This window comes from Thunnus thynnus, chromosome 5 (genome assembly GCF_963924715.1).
Source record: "Thunnus thynnus chromosome 5, fThuThy2.1, whole genome shotgun sequence".
NCBI classification, from domain to species: Eukaryota; Metazoa; Chordata; class Actinopteri; order Scombriformes; family Scombridae; genus Thunnus; species Thunnus thynnus.
Genome location: NC_089521.1, coordinates 1,175,848 through 1,192,136, shown reverse-complemented (window position 1 = coordinate 1,192,136; position 16,289 = coordinate 1,175,848). Strand labels below are relative to the sequence as shown.

The 16,289-nt window shown below is 40.0% G+C and overlaps 1 protein-coding gene across 6 annotated transcripts in view; it reads left to right on the top strand.

Annotated features, from left to right (window-relative positions):
• The first annotated feature begins 706 nt into the window (after nt 1-706).
• The window catches only part of akap13 (A-kinase anchoring protein 13), a 166,450-nt gene continuing 150,867 nt past the window's right edge, over nt 707-16,289 (top strand). For all 6 annotated transcript variants that reach the window (XM_067588653.1, XM_067588652.1, XM_067588654.1 and 3 more), the window contains exon 1: nt 707-945. The gene's annotated coding sequence lies outside the window, so the exon portion shown is untranslated. The remainder of the gene's footprint in view (nt 946-16,289) is intronic.

Sequence of the window (16,289 nt, the reverse complement as noted above, 5' to 3'; positions counted from 1 at the left end):
TAATATTGTTTGTATAATATTCTGGGCAGTAGTGCCTTACAGTATGAGAAAAATCCCATAATTGATTCTTGCATGAGGTCTGACGACTCTTTTGAGATGCACACTTTTACCAGGAGAGGTCATCCTTTGCTACAGTATAGTTGGAGAGAGCACATTTATAGTGTGCAGGCCATAATGACACAAATTATCTAATTTATGAGATTATGTGCACAGAGTGCACACACCACATCTCTCTGCAGAAATGTTGTAGATTGTCTTAATTTTCTCACCGTTCTTTTTGTATTTATTAAACGATTTTACTTTGCCTTAAACTTACCAATTTGAAATAAACAGACGTAATATACTTAACCGAATCTAAACGTATCTAATGTGGAATTGTCCTAACTTTATTTAAACTACAATGAAATACTGTGCAGACATCTCACAGCAAGGAAAGTAATCCACAGTCCGAAGTGAGAAAGACCGGATACTAGAAAAAGTAAGGTCATTTCACCTTCAAAATAAAGTCGAGGAATTGTAACGGCGTTAAAACGTAAATTATTGCGGCTCCCACAATAATGTGCTATGTAATGTTCCCGAGGGAAAGCAAATTCACAGAATGTATTTTTAGTTTACGGTATGCGCAACAGGTTTGTCACGACACAGGGATTTGTTTTGAAAAATATGATCACCGGAAATATCGTGTTTCAGTTTTGTTGCGCTTGACGTCGGGGACTAACTCAGCATGGACCCAATGTCTTCCCAAACAAGGTCCAACTTGAAAAAGGATTTTTTCGTGAAAGAAAATGCTACTGCTCAAGAGTTTCGTCTGTGCTTATGACTTTGAGAAGCGGGAGAGATGTTTTAAAGGTTTTCCGTAAGATATTCATGCGTAGTTGGCGTGAAACAGAGAAGAAGGCAGTGCAGGGGAGTGATCTCACTGTCTGAAGTCAACACTGCAACAAGGTAAGAAGATAGCCTGGCCAAAAAACGAGAAAAGTCGTAACCCCCTTTCCCTGTCTGATTTAAACTCTGTATTGTTATAGTGAGCTTCTGCTATGGTAAAAGGGCTGAAATGCAGCCTGTTTTGACTCTTTCCTGTAACTTGGTGTGTTTTGTGGTTTGTACTACTTTTTCGCAACTACGTGCTGTAACTCGGCATTTAAAACCAACCTACGTAGTTTGAAGCGGCTTACATGATGTGTCCTAAAGAAGTTAACGTTACCCGGTTGTAATGACCTTATTGTAGGCTACTCTATTGATGTTCTACCAGTTGTAGAGGATAGGACACCAATTGGACTTTCCCACAGGGATGTAAAGAATGTGTGTGGTTGACTACAGCTGTGATTTTAGCGTCACTAGCTATCATAAATGGCTGTACACCCTATGTGTCATTGTAATAGGTAGGGGTGTAATGGTACAAAAAATTCACGGTTCGTATGTACCTCGGTTTCGGGATCACGGTTCGGTACGATTTCGGTACAGCAGGAAAAAAAAGAAAGAAAATAACATTATGTTCTATTTTGAAAAATGTAACAATGGTGCAAAACTATTACTGAAACAGTTTAGTTGTGCTGCAGTGGAAAAGGAAAACAACCTTTCTGTTTCCTGTCAGGACACCTGCTGACAGCTGTTTTATGCTGATTTATGGTCTAACTGTATGTAAAGCAGTGTAAACTAGCTCCACCTCCAGCAGCAGTAATATGTTGCTTACACATTGATGCTTCAGTATGAATAATCTAATGATGTCACATATAATAATATATATAATATATTGAAAAACTTAAAGCCATATTAAAAGTCCATGTAACTGCCTCATTTGAGCTGGATTTAGTCTGTTCCTTGTGTGTTTGATGTTTGTATTCCCTATCTGTTGTGTTTTATGTCTATTTAAACTGTAACTGGTTCGCCGTTTGGGCCAGGTGTCCCTCGGAGAAGAGATTTCAATTTCAAGGATAAATAAAAAAAAATATCAGTCAGAGGAACCAAACCATAACTTCTACTTTCATACTTTTCACCTAGGCTACATTCTTCTCTCTTAGAACCGGCCCTGTTTAAACCTGGCATTAACATGTGTCTTTGGTGATCCAATCACAAGTGGACATCTCTAAGCATAGGTGTGAACGTACCCAAGGCGCACTGAGATCTGGTCACTCAGACCACATTTGGAGGGCCGTATATGGCCACATTCATTTAGCAGTGTAAACGCAAAGCGTCCTGGGCCAAATTAAAGGACCACCTACTCAACTGACCAAATACTCATATTTTCCGGCAGACTAGGCATGGGAATTGAATTGCTGCCTCCTGTGTTCAACTTGTTTGTTAACAGGATAAAGAAATACATTATTTTGTTTTCCATCTGTCGTGTGAATTAAAAGAACGTAATTATCCACCTCCCATTTTTTTCTGTTTTTCCGTTCCCCTAACCCGTTTCCCTCATCAAATTGACAGTCAGAATAGAAATAAAAAAACAAGCAGAAAATAACTTGTTTTTCACTTGTCTAACGTTGCTGGATAGTTTCCTCTGTTCTGTCAAGATGATAAGTACAGGTTTTAGTTTTGCTGTGCTGATCGACATAATGGAGCTCAGGATTTCTCAGGAGGATGGCTGCTTTACTACAAACAATTTCACTGTTTCAACCCGGACTGTTTGTGTAACAGCTGACCTATTGGATGTGTAGAAGAACATAGAACATTAATACACATTAGATCCTGACCGATCCTGTCGGTGTGTCAGAGATTTAAGTAGTCAGTGAAGTTATGCTGCTGTGTCTTGTGCATAAATGCGTACAGCGTCTCTCAATGGAGAGACGCAGCTGTGGGGAGATCGCTGCAGGAGGCAGCTGTGGGTCAGGAAGTAGAGTGGGTCGTTCACTAATCGGAAGATCGGCGGTTCAATTCCCGGCTCCTCCAGTCTGCATGTCGAAGTGTCCTTGGGCAAGATACTGAACCCCAAATTGCTCCTGATGGATGTACCATCAGTGTATGAATGTGTGTGAATGGTTAGTTTCCTCTGATGGGCAGGTTGGGACCTTGCATGGTAGCCCCTGTACCCATTCAGTGTATGAATGTGTGTGAATGGGTGAATGTGACTAGTAGTGTAAAAGCGCTTTGAGTGGTTGGAAGACTAGAAAGGCGCTATACAAGTACAGTCCATTTACCATATAACTCTATATTTGTTATATTTTTTTTTTCCCAATGCGGCGCTAGAGTAAATCAATGAGACAGGCATTTGATTTTCGTGAGGATGCACACAATGCATTGTATATTTGTTTCTCCTGTTATCCAACAAGTTGAACACAGCTTTGGATAGAGCGTCTCCCCGGGCCTCCCGCTGGTTAAAAACAACAATAAATTTGATCTTTGCGAACGTAAATGATATCCGTGTTAATTTGCATATAGAGCGGGGAAGTGAGATCCGATCACAAGTGGTCACTCAAGAAGCATGTGGAGACGCATGTTAATACCAGGTGTTAAACAGGGCCATTGTTCTGATCAGCTTGACTCAAAGGCGGAGTGAAAAGCTGACCACCACAGAGAAGGGACGGGGATGAGGAGACGCGGTATCGTTTCACTACAGAGAAACTGGAGCATGTTTTAATAATAGTGTTGCACTTAGTCAGTGTTATGGGTCTCTTGTTCGTCATTCTGACAGCAGCGACACTATAGGTTAACCAGGGTTACCAGGCTACCTTGGCTAAGCCGGCTAGCATACACCCATTAGCATGCTATAGCTAAGTGGTGCGCTGCCATAATGTTCCAGGTGGAACGCACGCTCAAGAATTACTGTTCCACATCTCAGAATAAGTGAGATGTGGTGCGAGGTGTTTCTAATATTTTATCCACCCAATTGTCACAATACAATTTAACAGTAGCACAAACTACCGCCTCCAAAATGACAATAATCAGAAATCAGAAACAGGTTTCTTTGTAAGTAGGTTTGCACATACAAGGAGTTTGCCTCGGTGTTGTGGCGCATAACAATAAAAAAATCAAAGGTAAGAGAAAACACAAGTACCTATATAAAGTAAGAAAGAAATACAACTACCACAAAGGACAAGTGTAAAGATATAAATAAAAATTACAATTAAACAAAAATAAAATATGGTTAACATTATAAAATACATTCTAAGTGAAAAGAGCCTCTGAGTTTTAAAATATTGTACAAGATACTGACCGGGAAAGTGCAAATTTTTCACAGTATAAACGTTACATGTAGTGTGCAAATGTAATAATACAAATAAGTGTGTAATGAAGGGCAGGTTGATTGCAGGGCTGGTGTATGAGACTGCATTAGTTTTAGGTAGGAGGACCAAATAGCAGAAATCAGTTAAGAGAGTTGACAGGTAGACCTTTTACTTATATCACACAGGACCCTGATGTACAGTTAAAACAGGAGGTGAAAACTTAAACAGTAGTCGCAAACAAGGTGGATATTAAGTTAAAACATGGGGCAAACTGTCTCATCTCCAGTTTCCAAGAAGTTAGATCTGCCTAGAATGAAAGCATGGTTCATGCTACTAAGTGTTGGCATGACGGCTTCATATTCTATTATTTACACTATGCACCAGTGGCTAACACACGATAAAAGAGGGAGCTGTGAGTTAAAGAAAGTCAGCTGAGAGGAAAGCGGCCGGCCAAATTGCCTTCACCAGGCTGACCGACAGCAGAAATTTACTGAACCAAAAAAGTTTGCATGTCAGCTCCAGGGGAAGAATTCGACAGTGTTTGTATTTATTTATTCATTGATACAGTTAAGTTGAAAACACACATACAGCAGGATAGTAGTGTGATTTAAACAGCTTCCTGCTCAGATTACACTTCACTAAATGTGACAGAAACAGACTCGGAGCATAAAAAAACGCATTTCATTGTTTCCCCCATATTCATTCTGCAGCGGCACACCACTGCTGCGGAATTATGAGTGCTGCTGCTTGAATTTCACACAATCATTAATGTCAATGGGCTACTAATGATTTTCACTCACACATTGTGTGAGTACAATAACACCCTACATTATGGTGGAATTGTTTTGAGTCCCCCCAAATATCTGTTCCATGAAAAAACTATTTATATGTGAATCGGCCATGGCCTCTCTCCCCCAACATTCAACCAATGTTGGAGACAGGAGACTGATGCTTTGTCTTAAAGTGCCTACTTCTGTACTTACACTTAATATTTTAAGTGCATAAGTGCATTCCTGCTGAGCAGTATGGAAAAATGCAGTGCACTATGAGAACCTGGATGGTGTACTCAAAACGGTCAAAAAGTTGAGAATGGACCTATGGACACTTCTCACCCTCAGTGGTCGCCATCTTGACTACGTAGGGGAAGGGGGAGGGACTTCTTTTCAAACTGAAAATGGCAGCTCAGGATGTTGTAACTATGGTGAACATCGCCGCATTATAGAAATGTAAGTTATACATGTGACTTTCAGCACTAAGCACCACTATACTGTTGTCGGATATAAGCCATCAGTATGTTTATTGGGTTGATGTAATAGTCTGTAATGAGTAGGTTGCGCGAATGATAACACAAATGCTAATGCTAATTTGCGGCCATAATTTGCGGTAAGTGCACAACGGCCATTTTTGATATGAGACACTACCCTGTCGAAATTTGAGCATGATGCAAGTAAGTACATAGTGTACACAGTGTACTACATGTAAGTGTACTAACTGAAGTATGTGATTTGAGACACACTGTGAGATGTCCTCACACAGACAGCTGCTCTGATGACTTCCCTCTGTCCTGTGCATGAGCATGAATGCCCCCTGTTGCTGACTGGCTGGAATAGTGTCATGTGACTCGGTCTGAGCCACTTTGTTTGATTCCCATTTACAGAGCCAGGTCTGTGCATGAACACTGGATTTTTTTTCAGTGCACACACAGACTGGACAGCTAGTGGACCATCAGGAGTTATTTGCTGGATCTGACAAAAAGTGAATTGAACACTTTCTCCAGAATCACTTACTCTACCTTTAAAGGTCAACGGTGGAAATCTGGGAATGTGAAAAATGGGCAGACTTAAATTGAGAGAGAGAAAAGAGTGGTGTGGTGAGGATAGAAGACATTTCCTGTACAGAATGTAATAACACAGGGACAGCCAGACATTTAGACTGAGAAGATGTTTTTCCTTTTTCTCGAAGGGGGGATAAAGCACTGAGAATATGTTGGCTGTCAAGCACCCTTTATTTATAGCACTGTGTTATCTCAAGCTCTTTAAAAGGCAAAAATACACACTGCATGATAGTACACACACCCTCTATTCTCTCGTCTTTTTCTTCCCTGTAGTTGTGTCTCAGTGTCACACACAGCAATAAGCAGTGGTATGCGGGGGCTAACCAGTGTTGGATGTTTTAGTGTTGAGTCATACTCTGACTCTCACTCTGCTACTATGTCTTTTGTGCTCTCTGTATTTCCTTGTAACTTCTTGTTGATCTACTGTGTATCGGGGTTAAAGCTGTGACACACAACAGCATTTTGTTTACATCACATTCTCTTAAGTGTGTCCGCCTGCATGTACTTGCAAGTGCATCCTTTTCATTGATATTGGGTATATATGATCTGTTTTGGGTGTGTGGCATAGACAAGGCCAGCAGCGAGTGAGGTTGTAAAGGTGGGGCTGCTGACCATAGTGCAGAGAGTTTGGAAACAGCAGAGCTGAAGTCCTGACATCAATTCACTAGCTTCTGTAACTTCTAGCTAGTAGCTTTCTGATCTTCACAGAAAATCCAGCCCAGGTCCACAGGGTGTTACAGACAACCCAGTCAGGGAAGGTCTCATCTTTTAAGTTACATTACTACCTATTTGCTCATTGGCAATAAAAAAAACCCCATTAATACATGTAAATTGCTTCACAATTCTACATATAGAACCTTTATGTATGAAGCACCTTGGGTTACAACTACTGTATGAAAAGTGCTATACAAATAAATAAACTTACATAAAAACAAACATCTTAAAAATGCTGGCAATGTCCATGTCTGATGGTAACCTGGCGATGTAGCAATTAAAAGCCCTGTAGCACGTCATACACTGTCCAGACATAGACTGGGCTTTGACCTGGTCTAGTTTCTTTAGTCAGGAGGTTGTCACCCGGGGTGTACAACTGTGCCTTAGCTCATAAGGCGATATGAGATACAGTTAGGAGCCAGGCAATACTGCATTTTACAAGTGATAGGTAAGAATTATTTATAGTAACCTTACTGGCAGCCAGTGTAAAAAAGATAAAATAGGAGTAATGTGATCATACATGTTCCTGTAAAGAGCCTGACAGTGTTTTGTAAGGAAGCTTACATGGAGCTTAGACATTGGCTTGTGGCTGCAGCAGGAATAGAGAGAACTGCAGTAGTCATGAGGAGATGAAAGCATGAATAATCTGTTATAGGTCAATGTTTGAAGTTTTTCTGAGCAGAAAGAGCCATGACTCAACCACTTACTAAACCTGCTCTTCAAATCAGAATAGAAACAACATTAACATATTCATGTTTGCTGGTTAGAATGGGCTCCCTCATTTTAGTCTGAATGAATGCCATTTTTGGACCTAACTAAACCTGTTTTGTCTTCCCATTTAACTAGAAACTTAATGAACATAATCCACTTCTATTCACAATACTGTATTCATCCCTGAAGGGGCCATTTGAGGCAAGCGAGTGGTGGCCAGTGCAAAGCTGGCCAGCAACATCAAACACACTTTAAATGTCAAAAAGTGACAAAAGGGGTGTCAAGTTTTTTGATTCTAAATGGATAATCGAAATGAGCATTCCATTTCAACCTTCAAAATCAAAAACATGATTGGTAATTATCCCAGTTTTTTTTTTCCTCTTCACCTCTTCCTACTTGTGCATGTCTGGTGCATGTCCGGAGGAAAAAAAAAACATTTAAAAGATGACACTGTGTAGCTTCCCAGTAGCCTGCAGCTGCATTACTTTTCAAGACACCACAGCCACTGCTGGAGTCGGAGACGATGGAGAAACTACAGAACTAGAAAATCCTCTTGCGTCCTTGAAGTCACCAGGGTGGCAACATTTTGCTTTCTCTGTGAGTTGTGTAAGTTACACAACAAGCATGTCATTGACAAACTAAAGTTTGTGGGCTATGCGCACACTTCAGTAAAGTTGGAAATATATTGACAGATTCGAACTTCACAGATCAGTAACTCATAAGTAGGGCTGTAGTCAACCAAAGAAAATCTTGGTCGACTGAAATCATACATAATCTTCAACTAATCGATCAGTCAATTAGTCTATTTCTCTGTTTCCATTGTTGCTAACTTTGGAGCTAATCCCCTTCACTTTTCCAGCACTTGGGGCAACAGACGTGACTTTTTAGCATTTATTAACTGGTACACTGTTGTCTGTACTGTACATTTACTGCCAGACTGACCTGGCAGACCTTGCTCATTCCCACTCGCTACGCAAACATACTAAGCACTGCCCTATTCCTTAACAGAGTTACGCTGCCAAGAGTTTCCCAGGAAATGACACAGAGGTAGACTCACATACTGGAACAGCGCTGCATTGAGGCTCCCTAACGCTGCCGATTTCCAAATGAATGGATATTTGGTGTTATTTTTGGCATTAAAAAATATTTTTTGGCCTGGCGAGGGTTCTCATTGTTATAATTATAGGAGAAACACTGATTCAGTAAACGCTCAGTAAACCTTGACTACAGGTCGACCTATTCATAAGCAAAACCTTGTTAAAGTACAAACAACATCTCTTAGGAAGGCAACAAGCTACAATCTCATTTTCACCAAAAACAAGCCATCCTCCAAGTTGGACAAATAACATGTGCAGCCGGCTGTGAGATGAGTGTGCAGGGGCCGTCTAAAAAGTGTAACATGACTTAAACTTAAACTTGTTTGTTTTTTTTCTATTTGTTTGCACAGTAAAAACAAAACAGCATAAAATAACACAACAAAAGAGAAGAAACAAATTGTGCAGGTGAGATTTAGAAAACCCCTAGAGGCTAACTGGAGTAATCTCACCTCATTACACATTATAAACAGATACAAGTCATGTGATCTACTAAAATAAACAAACAGGCAGCCACAGAATCAAAAGCAAACATAAAGCAGGCAGCACAAACCAAGCAAAGAAACAAAACAGATGAAATAATGTGAAAACTTAATTTCCTCATCTGCAAACAGCCACTGGGATTAATCCTGGTGGATTTTTGCAGATGAGGAAACTCAAGCTGTTGTTGTAAAGTACCCTTCTGCCATTTACTGGCTCTTACTGGTTACTTACTGGTTAACTGGTGAAATAAGTTATTATATTTTAAATGAGTTATTTAAATGGCCTTAGTGTGGTACATTCCAAAACAAAATATGCCAGTTATATCACACTCGATACCATGTAGCCCATCTATTTTAAAGAAGAATTTGAAAGCGTTTTTTAAAATCGAAAGTCAAATCGAATCATGGATTTGGAGAATTGTGACACCCCTAATACACAAGGTAAATAGTGAGACTAAACAAAAGTTGAACTGTCGAAGCAGTTTACGGCCTTCCATTGGTTGATTCTACCACCAATCAAACATGTCTGCGTTCGTATTGGCTAGTTTTACTACGGGGGGCGCGTGCCTTTGTCCCCCCCCCCCCCCAGCAAGTCAGAGCCCAGAAGCCCCACCCCGCTGTGATGTGACAGTGTTTATATCAAACAGCCCCTGCTGCACTCAGACACAGAGCTGAGCAGCTCCCTGTTCACTTGTTTATTAATATTAAACGCATCACATGTCCAAATTGCACCAAATTCGACACTTCACTTCCTTGAGTCCCCAGCAATACACCCGCTGAGTGCAAAGTTGATCAGATGACGGTTCTCCAGATACGTGAAGGACGGACAGACAGCCAGGTGGCCAGGCAGACAGACTCCTTGCTTTTTAGTTAGATGAACTGCAATGCCAGTTCAAAACGTGTCTGAGACATCCTGCACAAACACTTATTAGACACATACACATATTAGAAACTGTCTCTCTTTGGATGCAGCCAAGATATTTATGCATGCTATGATTCTTTCCCATATGTCTTATTGCATCACATGTTGAGGGCAGGCTGGAGAAACAACCATAAACCTTCTTGAGTCCTTATACAAACAAACTCTATAAACTCTTGACAAAAAGCCAATGCATTTCCATCACTGTAGGGTACTAGAGAAATACAATTTACTGAGCTGGATTTACTAGATTATTCTCAAATTTGTGCCTAATTTGTAAAATTTTAAATGGTTTGGCCCCTCCTCCACTATGTGACTTTGTGTTAACTCGCTCAGTAAGTTCTATTAGATCCTCCAGAATATCCTCTATACAAGATTGTACCATACCATTTCATCGCACTGCATTTGGGCAGTCAGCTTTCTGTGTGAAAGCCACAACTCAGTGGAATGCCCTACTTGATGATATGAAGAACTGTAGTTCTATCAATACATTCAAGGCCAAATTAAAAAATCTACTAAAGACCAATCAGCTGTGTGACCACTGAGTCTAAACTCCATCTATGGTCTTCTCATAAGCGCAGGTTGCCTTGCTTTTAATTTGACAAGTTTACATTATTAATTTCTAATTGACATTGTGGGTGTATGTGATGTGCTGTTGTGTGTAACTTTGTATTTTGTATGGGGTGTTCTGTGTGGTTTTTTTTGCTTTGTACTGTTTGTTGTTGTGCTGTTGTATGTTTTGATTGTGGCGGACTACAGATGCAAATTGGGTTCAAGCTAACCCTGGTGCAGTGCATCTTTAATGTTTATAACTGCACACTGTCCCAATCAATAAAACAATTCAAATCCATTCAGTAAATTATTATTATTATCTTAGTACCATTACATGCACTATAATTCCATCCTTGCCGTCCCCTCCCTCCAAATTTGGTCTGCTGAATGTGAGATCACTGTCCAACAAATCATTTATCTGTCAAGATTTCATTATATCCCAAAATTTAAACAGTTTTTTCATCACAGAGTCATGGCTTACCCCTGATGACCCGTCCCCTCTCATCCAAGCCAATTCTTCAGCCTACTCTCATTTTCATCAATCCAATTCACATACATGAAGTGATGGGGTTGCCTTAATTCACAAAAATGCCCTCAATAGGTCACATTATTCAAAAGCATAACATTTTTTTTCACTGCTATGCAGATGACACACAGATCTACCTCCCCCTAGGGCTCAATAACTACAACAAACTAAATGACCTCAATAACTGTCTTCCAAGACATCAAATCCTAGATGGCTGCAAACAGAATAAAAAAATGAAGTTATTTTATTTGGACCTCAGCATTTGACCAGCATTATTTCTCATCATCTTGGCCCATTTGCTCCATCTGTTAAATCACATGCAAGTCATTTTTTGATTCAGTATTGAAGTTTGACAAACAAATAAATCAGATTGTAAAATTAAGTTTCATGCAGCTCCGTGTCATCTCCAAACTTGGATCATTTCTCTGTACCTCTGACCTTGAGAAAATCATCCATGCCTTCATATCTTCACGCCTTGATTATTGCAACTCGTTATGTTTTGGTATCATACAGTCTTGTTTATCACAACTCCAACTACTTCAAAATGCAGCAGCAAGAGTTTTGACAAGGTCAAAAAAGATTCTCGTCTCTCTACACTGGCTGCCTGTTAGCTACAGAATTTATTTTAAATTTCTGTTTTTTGTTTACAAGGTATTAAATGGATTTTCCCCCTCTTACATGACAGAACTCCTATCCCCATATCACACTGTCAGAGAACTGAGATCTGACCAAAGACTTCGCTGTCTGTCCCCAGATCCAGGACAAAGTGTTATGGGGACAGGGCTTTCTCTGTCGCTGCCCCAAAATTATGGCATTGTCTTCCTCCCACCATCCGATTCTCCCCCACTATTGAGATTTTTAAGCGTCATCTTAAAACATACTTCTATTCGTTAGCCTTTAACTGTGACTGTAGCAGTTCCAGCTCAGATATTTTCCCTTAAGTCTGTCTCTTCTTTCTCTTTTTTTCCTCTGCTGTTTTGTTTTGTTTTGTCTTCCTCTCTGTGTGCTGGGAAGCATTTTGGAACAACTGTGTTGTGTGTAAAGTGCTATATAAATAAAGTTGATTTGATCTGATGAAGTAGATCGGATGAATGTTTTTTTTAGATATGCAAACATGCAGACAGACAGACAGACAGACAGAGAAAGAGATTCCTTGCTTCATGTGGAGAGACAAGTGCAGTGCCCGTTCAAAACGTGCCTGATCAGAACGGGCTGATTTCTCAATACGTAGAGAGTTGTGCCCATCCCCAAAAGGTCTCTCATGCAGACTATCGGTAGACATTACAATTTACCAATGTTCCCTAAACGCCTGAGATGCACGCTACTGGTAGACACTACAATTTACCAACATTCCCTGAACGCCTCACACACAGGCTATCAGTAGACACTATAATTTACCCATGTTCCCTAAATGCCTCACATGTAGGCTTTCAGTAGATGCTATAATTTACTCATGTTCCCCGAAAGCCTCACAGGCAGGCTATTGGTAGATGGTACAATTTACCAGTGCTCCTTAAATGCCTCACACACACAATATCTGGAGACAACAGTTTTGAGTTGAACGGAAGTTGATGGGATGAACTGTAGTGCCCATTCAAAACGTGTCTGAGACATCCAGCACTAAGTCTTGAACATACATGCCAAGTTTTGTTCACAGCACACAGATCAATAGTAGAGCTTAAGTCTCTTAAACTTTTTCAAGTCATTAACACTGTGGATGTAATCCTTCGTCCAACCACAGTGTGGGTTGTAATGGTAGAGTGGTGCTGTCCATATTTACGCTTGTTAACTCCATGGGCAGAAGAAGAAGCAAATCAGTGTTCTAGATGCAATGTTGTTTATGAAGTATTTTATATTTTTCTGAACATTCTTGAGACATTCTGCACTAAGTCTTCAACACACATGCCTAGAGCTTAAGTCGCTTAAATGTTTTCAAATCATTAATACAATGGATGGTTGCAATGGCAGAATGGTGCTGTCTGTCTGTATTTCCATTTGTTGACTCCACGGGCAGAAGAGGAAGCAAATCAACGTTATTTATGATCTATTTTTATATATTTCTCGAGAACCGCTCATCCAAACAACTTCACGCATCAAAATTGCACTTCCTCATTTCCCCAGCAATCCACCTGCCAGGTATGAAGTAGATCAGATGAACAGTTCTTGAGATATGCGAAGGACAAACTGGGATGCATACATATAGACACAGAGATTCCTTGCTTTATATAGAAAGATAAGTGTGAAAAGCTGGCTGAGATTGAGTAGAAAGATTGATGTGAAGGATGACCCTAATTAATTAATTAATTAATTAATTAATTAATTATTTTCCATGAGGAAAGTGGTCATTCAAAATCAGGCTGCTACAACTGAGATTAGTACGTGTGTATTAACTAGGTTTGAAAAATCCAATGCATCATATGTCAAGCTTGTATTTCAACACAAGCTGTGTTCCATTTCAATACTACATACTAATGTCATAAATAGATGCATTTTACCATTTTGTATTAATAGGAAATGCTACAATAAGTGTGGCAATACCCATTGTCGGTTAATAATAATAATATTGATAAAATTATTAACTTTAAGATTAAGATGAATCAATTATTCATGATCATCTTGATAAATGTATTATATACTTATTTATATATTAATTATACTTCTTCTTGATGTCCAGTGTTGTTCTTTTGCTTGAATAGAATTAAACTATTACTACATTTTCCCACCCAGATTAAGTTCATTGTTAGTACCTTTTCCACCATTTACCTCATTTAAGATAACTGCGGCATTAACAGTGAGGAAAATAAGCCAGAGGAATTTTTTATATCTTGATAATTCAAGTTCATTTTAACACATAAATGAATAATAAGGAAAGCAAGTACTTCAACTGTTACATTGTCACTTACAGGAAAACCTGATTTTTTTGTGTGTTAATTACCCAAGAAATGCAAAATTTTGACACCACCACCCATAACATCCACTCATCCATTCTGTATACTCCCTCATCCCGTTGACGGTCATGCAGGGCTGCAGTTGAGATAAGCCCTGCAAAATAGAGAGAGCATGCAAACGCCACACTGAATCCATCCATAGAATTGTAAATGGCTGTTCAAAAACAGAACCATTCTGGACCAAAGAGGTAAATTGATAATTGCAATGTGAACAAAATCAATATGCCCCCTTAAATCTGCCAATATTTCTGTCAGTAAAAAAATGTTGCTTTGTCTATAGTTATCAGACAAACTACAGGCACATGGAGTGCAAGTTGAACAAGTTAATTTGTGTTCTATCGTAATCTTTTTCTGTTGAAATTGAATATGAACACATTGAGCAGAAGCACACATTGCACTGAACATTAATATTTTACCAAAAGGCACCGAAGACCCTTCTCATCTGGAACACCAGCCACAGCTACTGCAGAGAATGTGTTTTCTTTAAGCGAGGGGCAGGGGACATGTAATGTGTCAGGCAGACAGGCAGAGAGAGAGAGAGAGAGAGACATTTGCAGTCCATTGAAGAACACATCATGTAAAAATCTACAGAGCAAAAGAAGTGGAATGATAATTATTAGATGCTAAAAAGTTTACCCCAGCTTTCTGCTCATATTTCATTCATTTTGCTGAGAAAAGGGAGTTTGTTTGTCAGAGGCCACAACTTAAGCTACTGCTCCATGACGTTAGCAAATTGCGCAAGTAAGTAAATAAAAGATCTTTTTTTTATAATGCCTAACCATGTAATACTGTTGAACGCATTATGAAAGTTTTCCCTCTGAGACTTCTTTGTTAAGGAGAAGAGTTGGCAGCTCAGTGCCACTCTGGCCAATGGCACTGTCAGCAGTTATCTTTAATCACAGTGAGAATTACGTGGCCCCTCAGGGCTTGCTTGAACACCATTTCAGAGATGTGATGAGTCATATCCTACAGAGATGCCACCAGCGCTTGAAATTAAAGCAACTTTAAGCAACTATTTTACCTTAAAATAACAGTTTCTAAATCATTTTGATGGTACACTGACTTGTAATAGGGAAAATGGCACCTCTTTCATTCCCACTCTGCACCCCGAATGCCTGTTCTTGAACCATGTAACTTGGGTTGAGCGGGCTCCTGCTGTTGCTGCTTCATATTAAAAGCTTTCCACTAACAAACTAACAGAAGGCTTTTATTGTGAATAACTCACAGGAAATGAAATGTGTTTATTGTGGAGTTAGCAGAGCTTTGTTAGCGGTACTATTTTCCAATAAAAACAGGTCGATAAAACAAGATTGTGAGATATTTAGAGCTATTTGTTCTGTGGATCAGTTCTAAACACTGTGGAGAGGAAGAGTACACGCAGAAACAGCTATAGTGAGATGACAGGCTCTTATTGCATTTTCTGCAAACAACACATCTCCAACAGGTAGTCTAAACAACTTATTTTACCTTGCAGTGAGGGTACCACTGTGTGTGGGACCACACTATTGTAATGTGAGGGAGCACTATTTGAAGGGGAACAGATTTCAACACTTACTGTTGTGACATCCCTCGCTGTGCTTCTGGCTCATCTTCTTTCTGTGATTGTCAACATCTGAACCCACAGCAGGTGTGTGCTAAAATGTAGTTGCTAACAGCTAGTGTTATACTGACTGACTCGCGTTACAGTCATGAATGTATTATCAGAGCTTGATACCAGACTAAAAGTGGTGCCCATTCAGTCCTATAGGAATTGCTCGCCTGGCACATACGCCAAAAAAGGTTTCTAGCTTCCGGGTTTGCTTCCGCGTTGTGCGGCCCACTGAATATGCGCAGTAGTGTTTCCCCCGCTGGCCCCGCCCGCAAGCTCCCACTCAGCCCATAGACTTTACATTGTGATGACGTTGCATCCATGTCGCTTTTCTCGGCTCGAGAAAAGTTTTACAAACATAAACCCTCCATGGATCAAAAGTTCATAATAGAAAGAGTCATAATTGACGTTTGCAGTTCCAGGTGTCGTGTCAACAGTTTTACAGGCGTCTCTTTTACAATGGTGGTCTATGGGGAAAATCCTTTTTGGGCTGCAGGGGGATTTTTCACTGCAATAGCACGAGTGGCCACTGGGAAAAATTGGCTGCAAGGCTGAGCTGTGGCGCCCTATCCAGCTCTTATTACACATCCATGGTTACAGTCAACATCATCATCACACCACAGAAAATAGTCATTTACAGCCATTCGAGCAGCTGTAGTTTTTGGCACTTCCACGTTGGCTTCACTTTTCAGCCCCAGAGGTTGCTGCTTGGACAATTCTGGGACAGTAGAGAAACTTATCATTACAAATGAAAT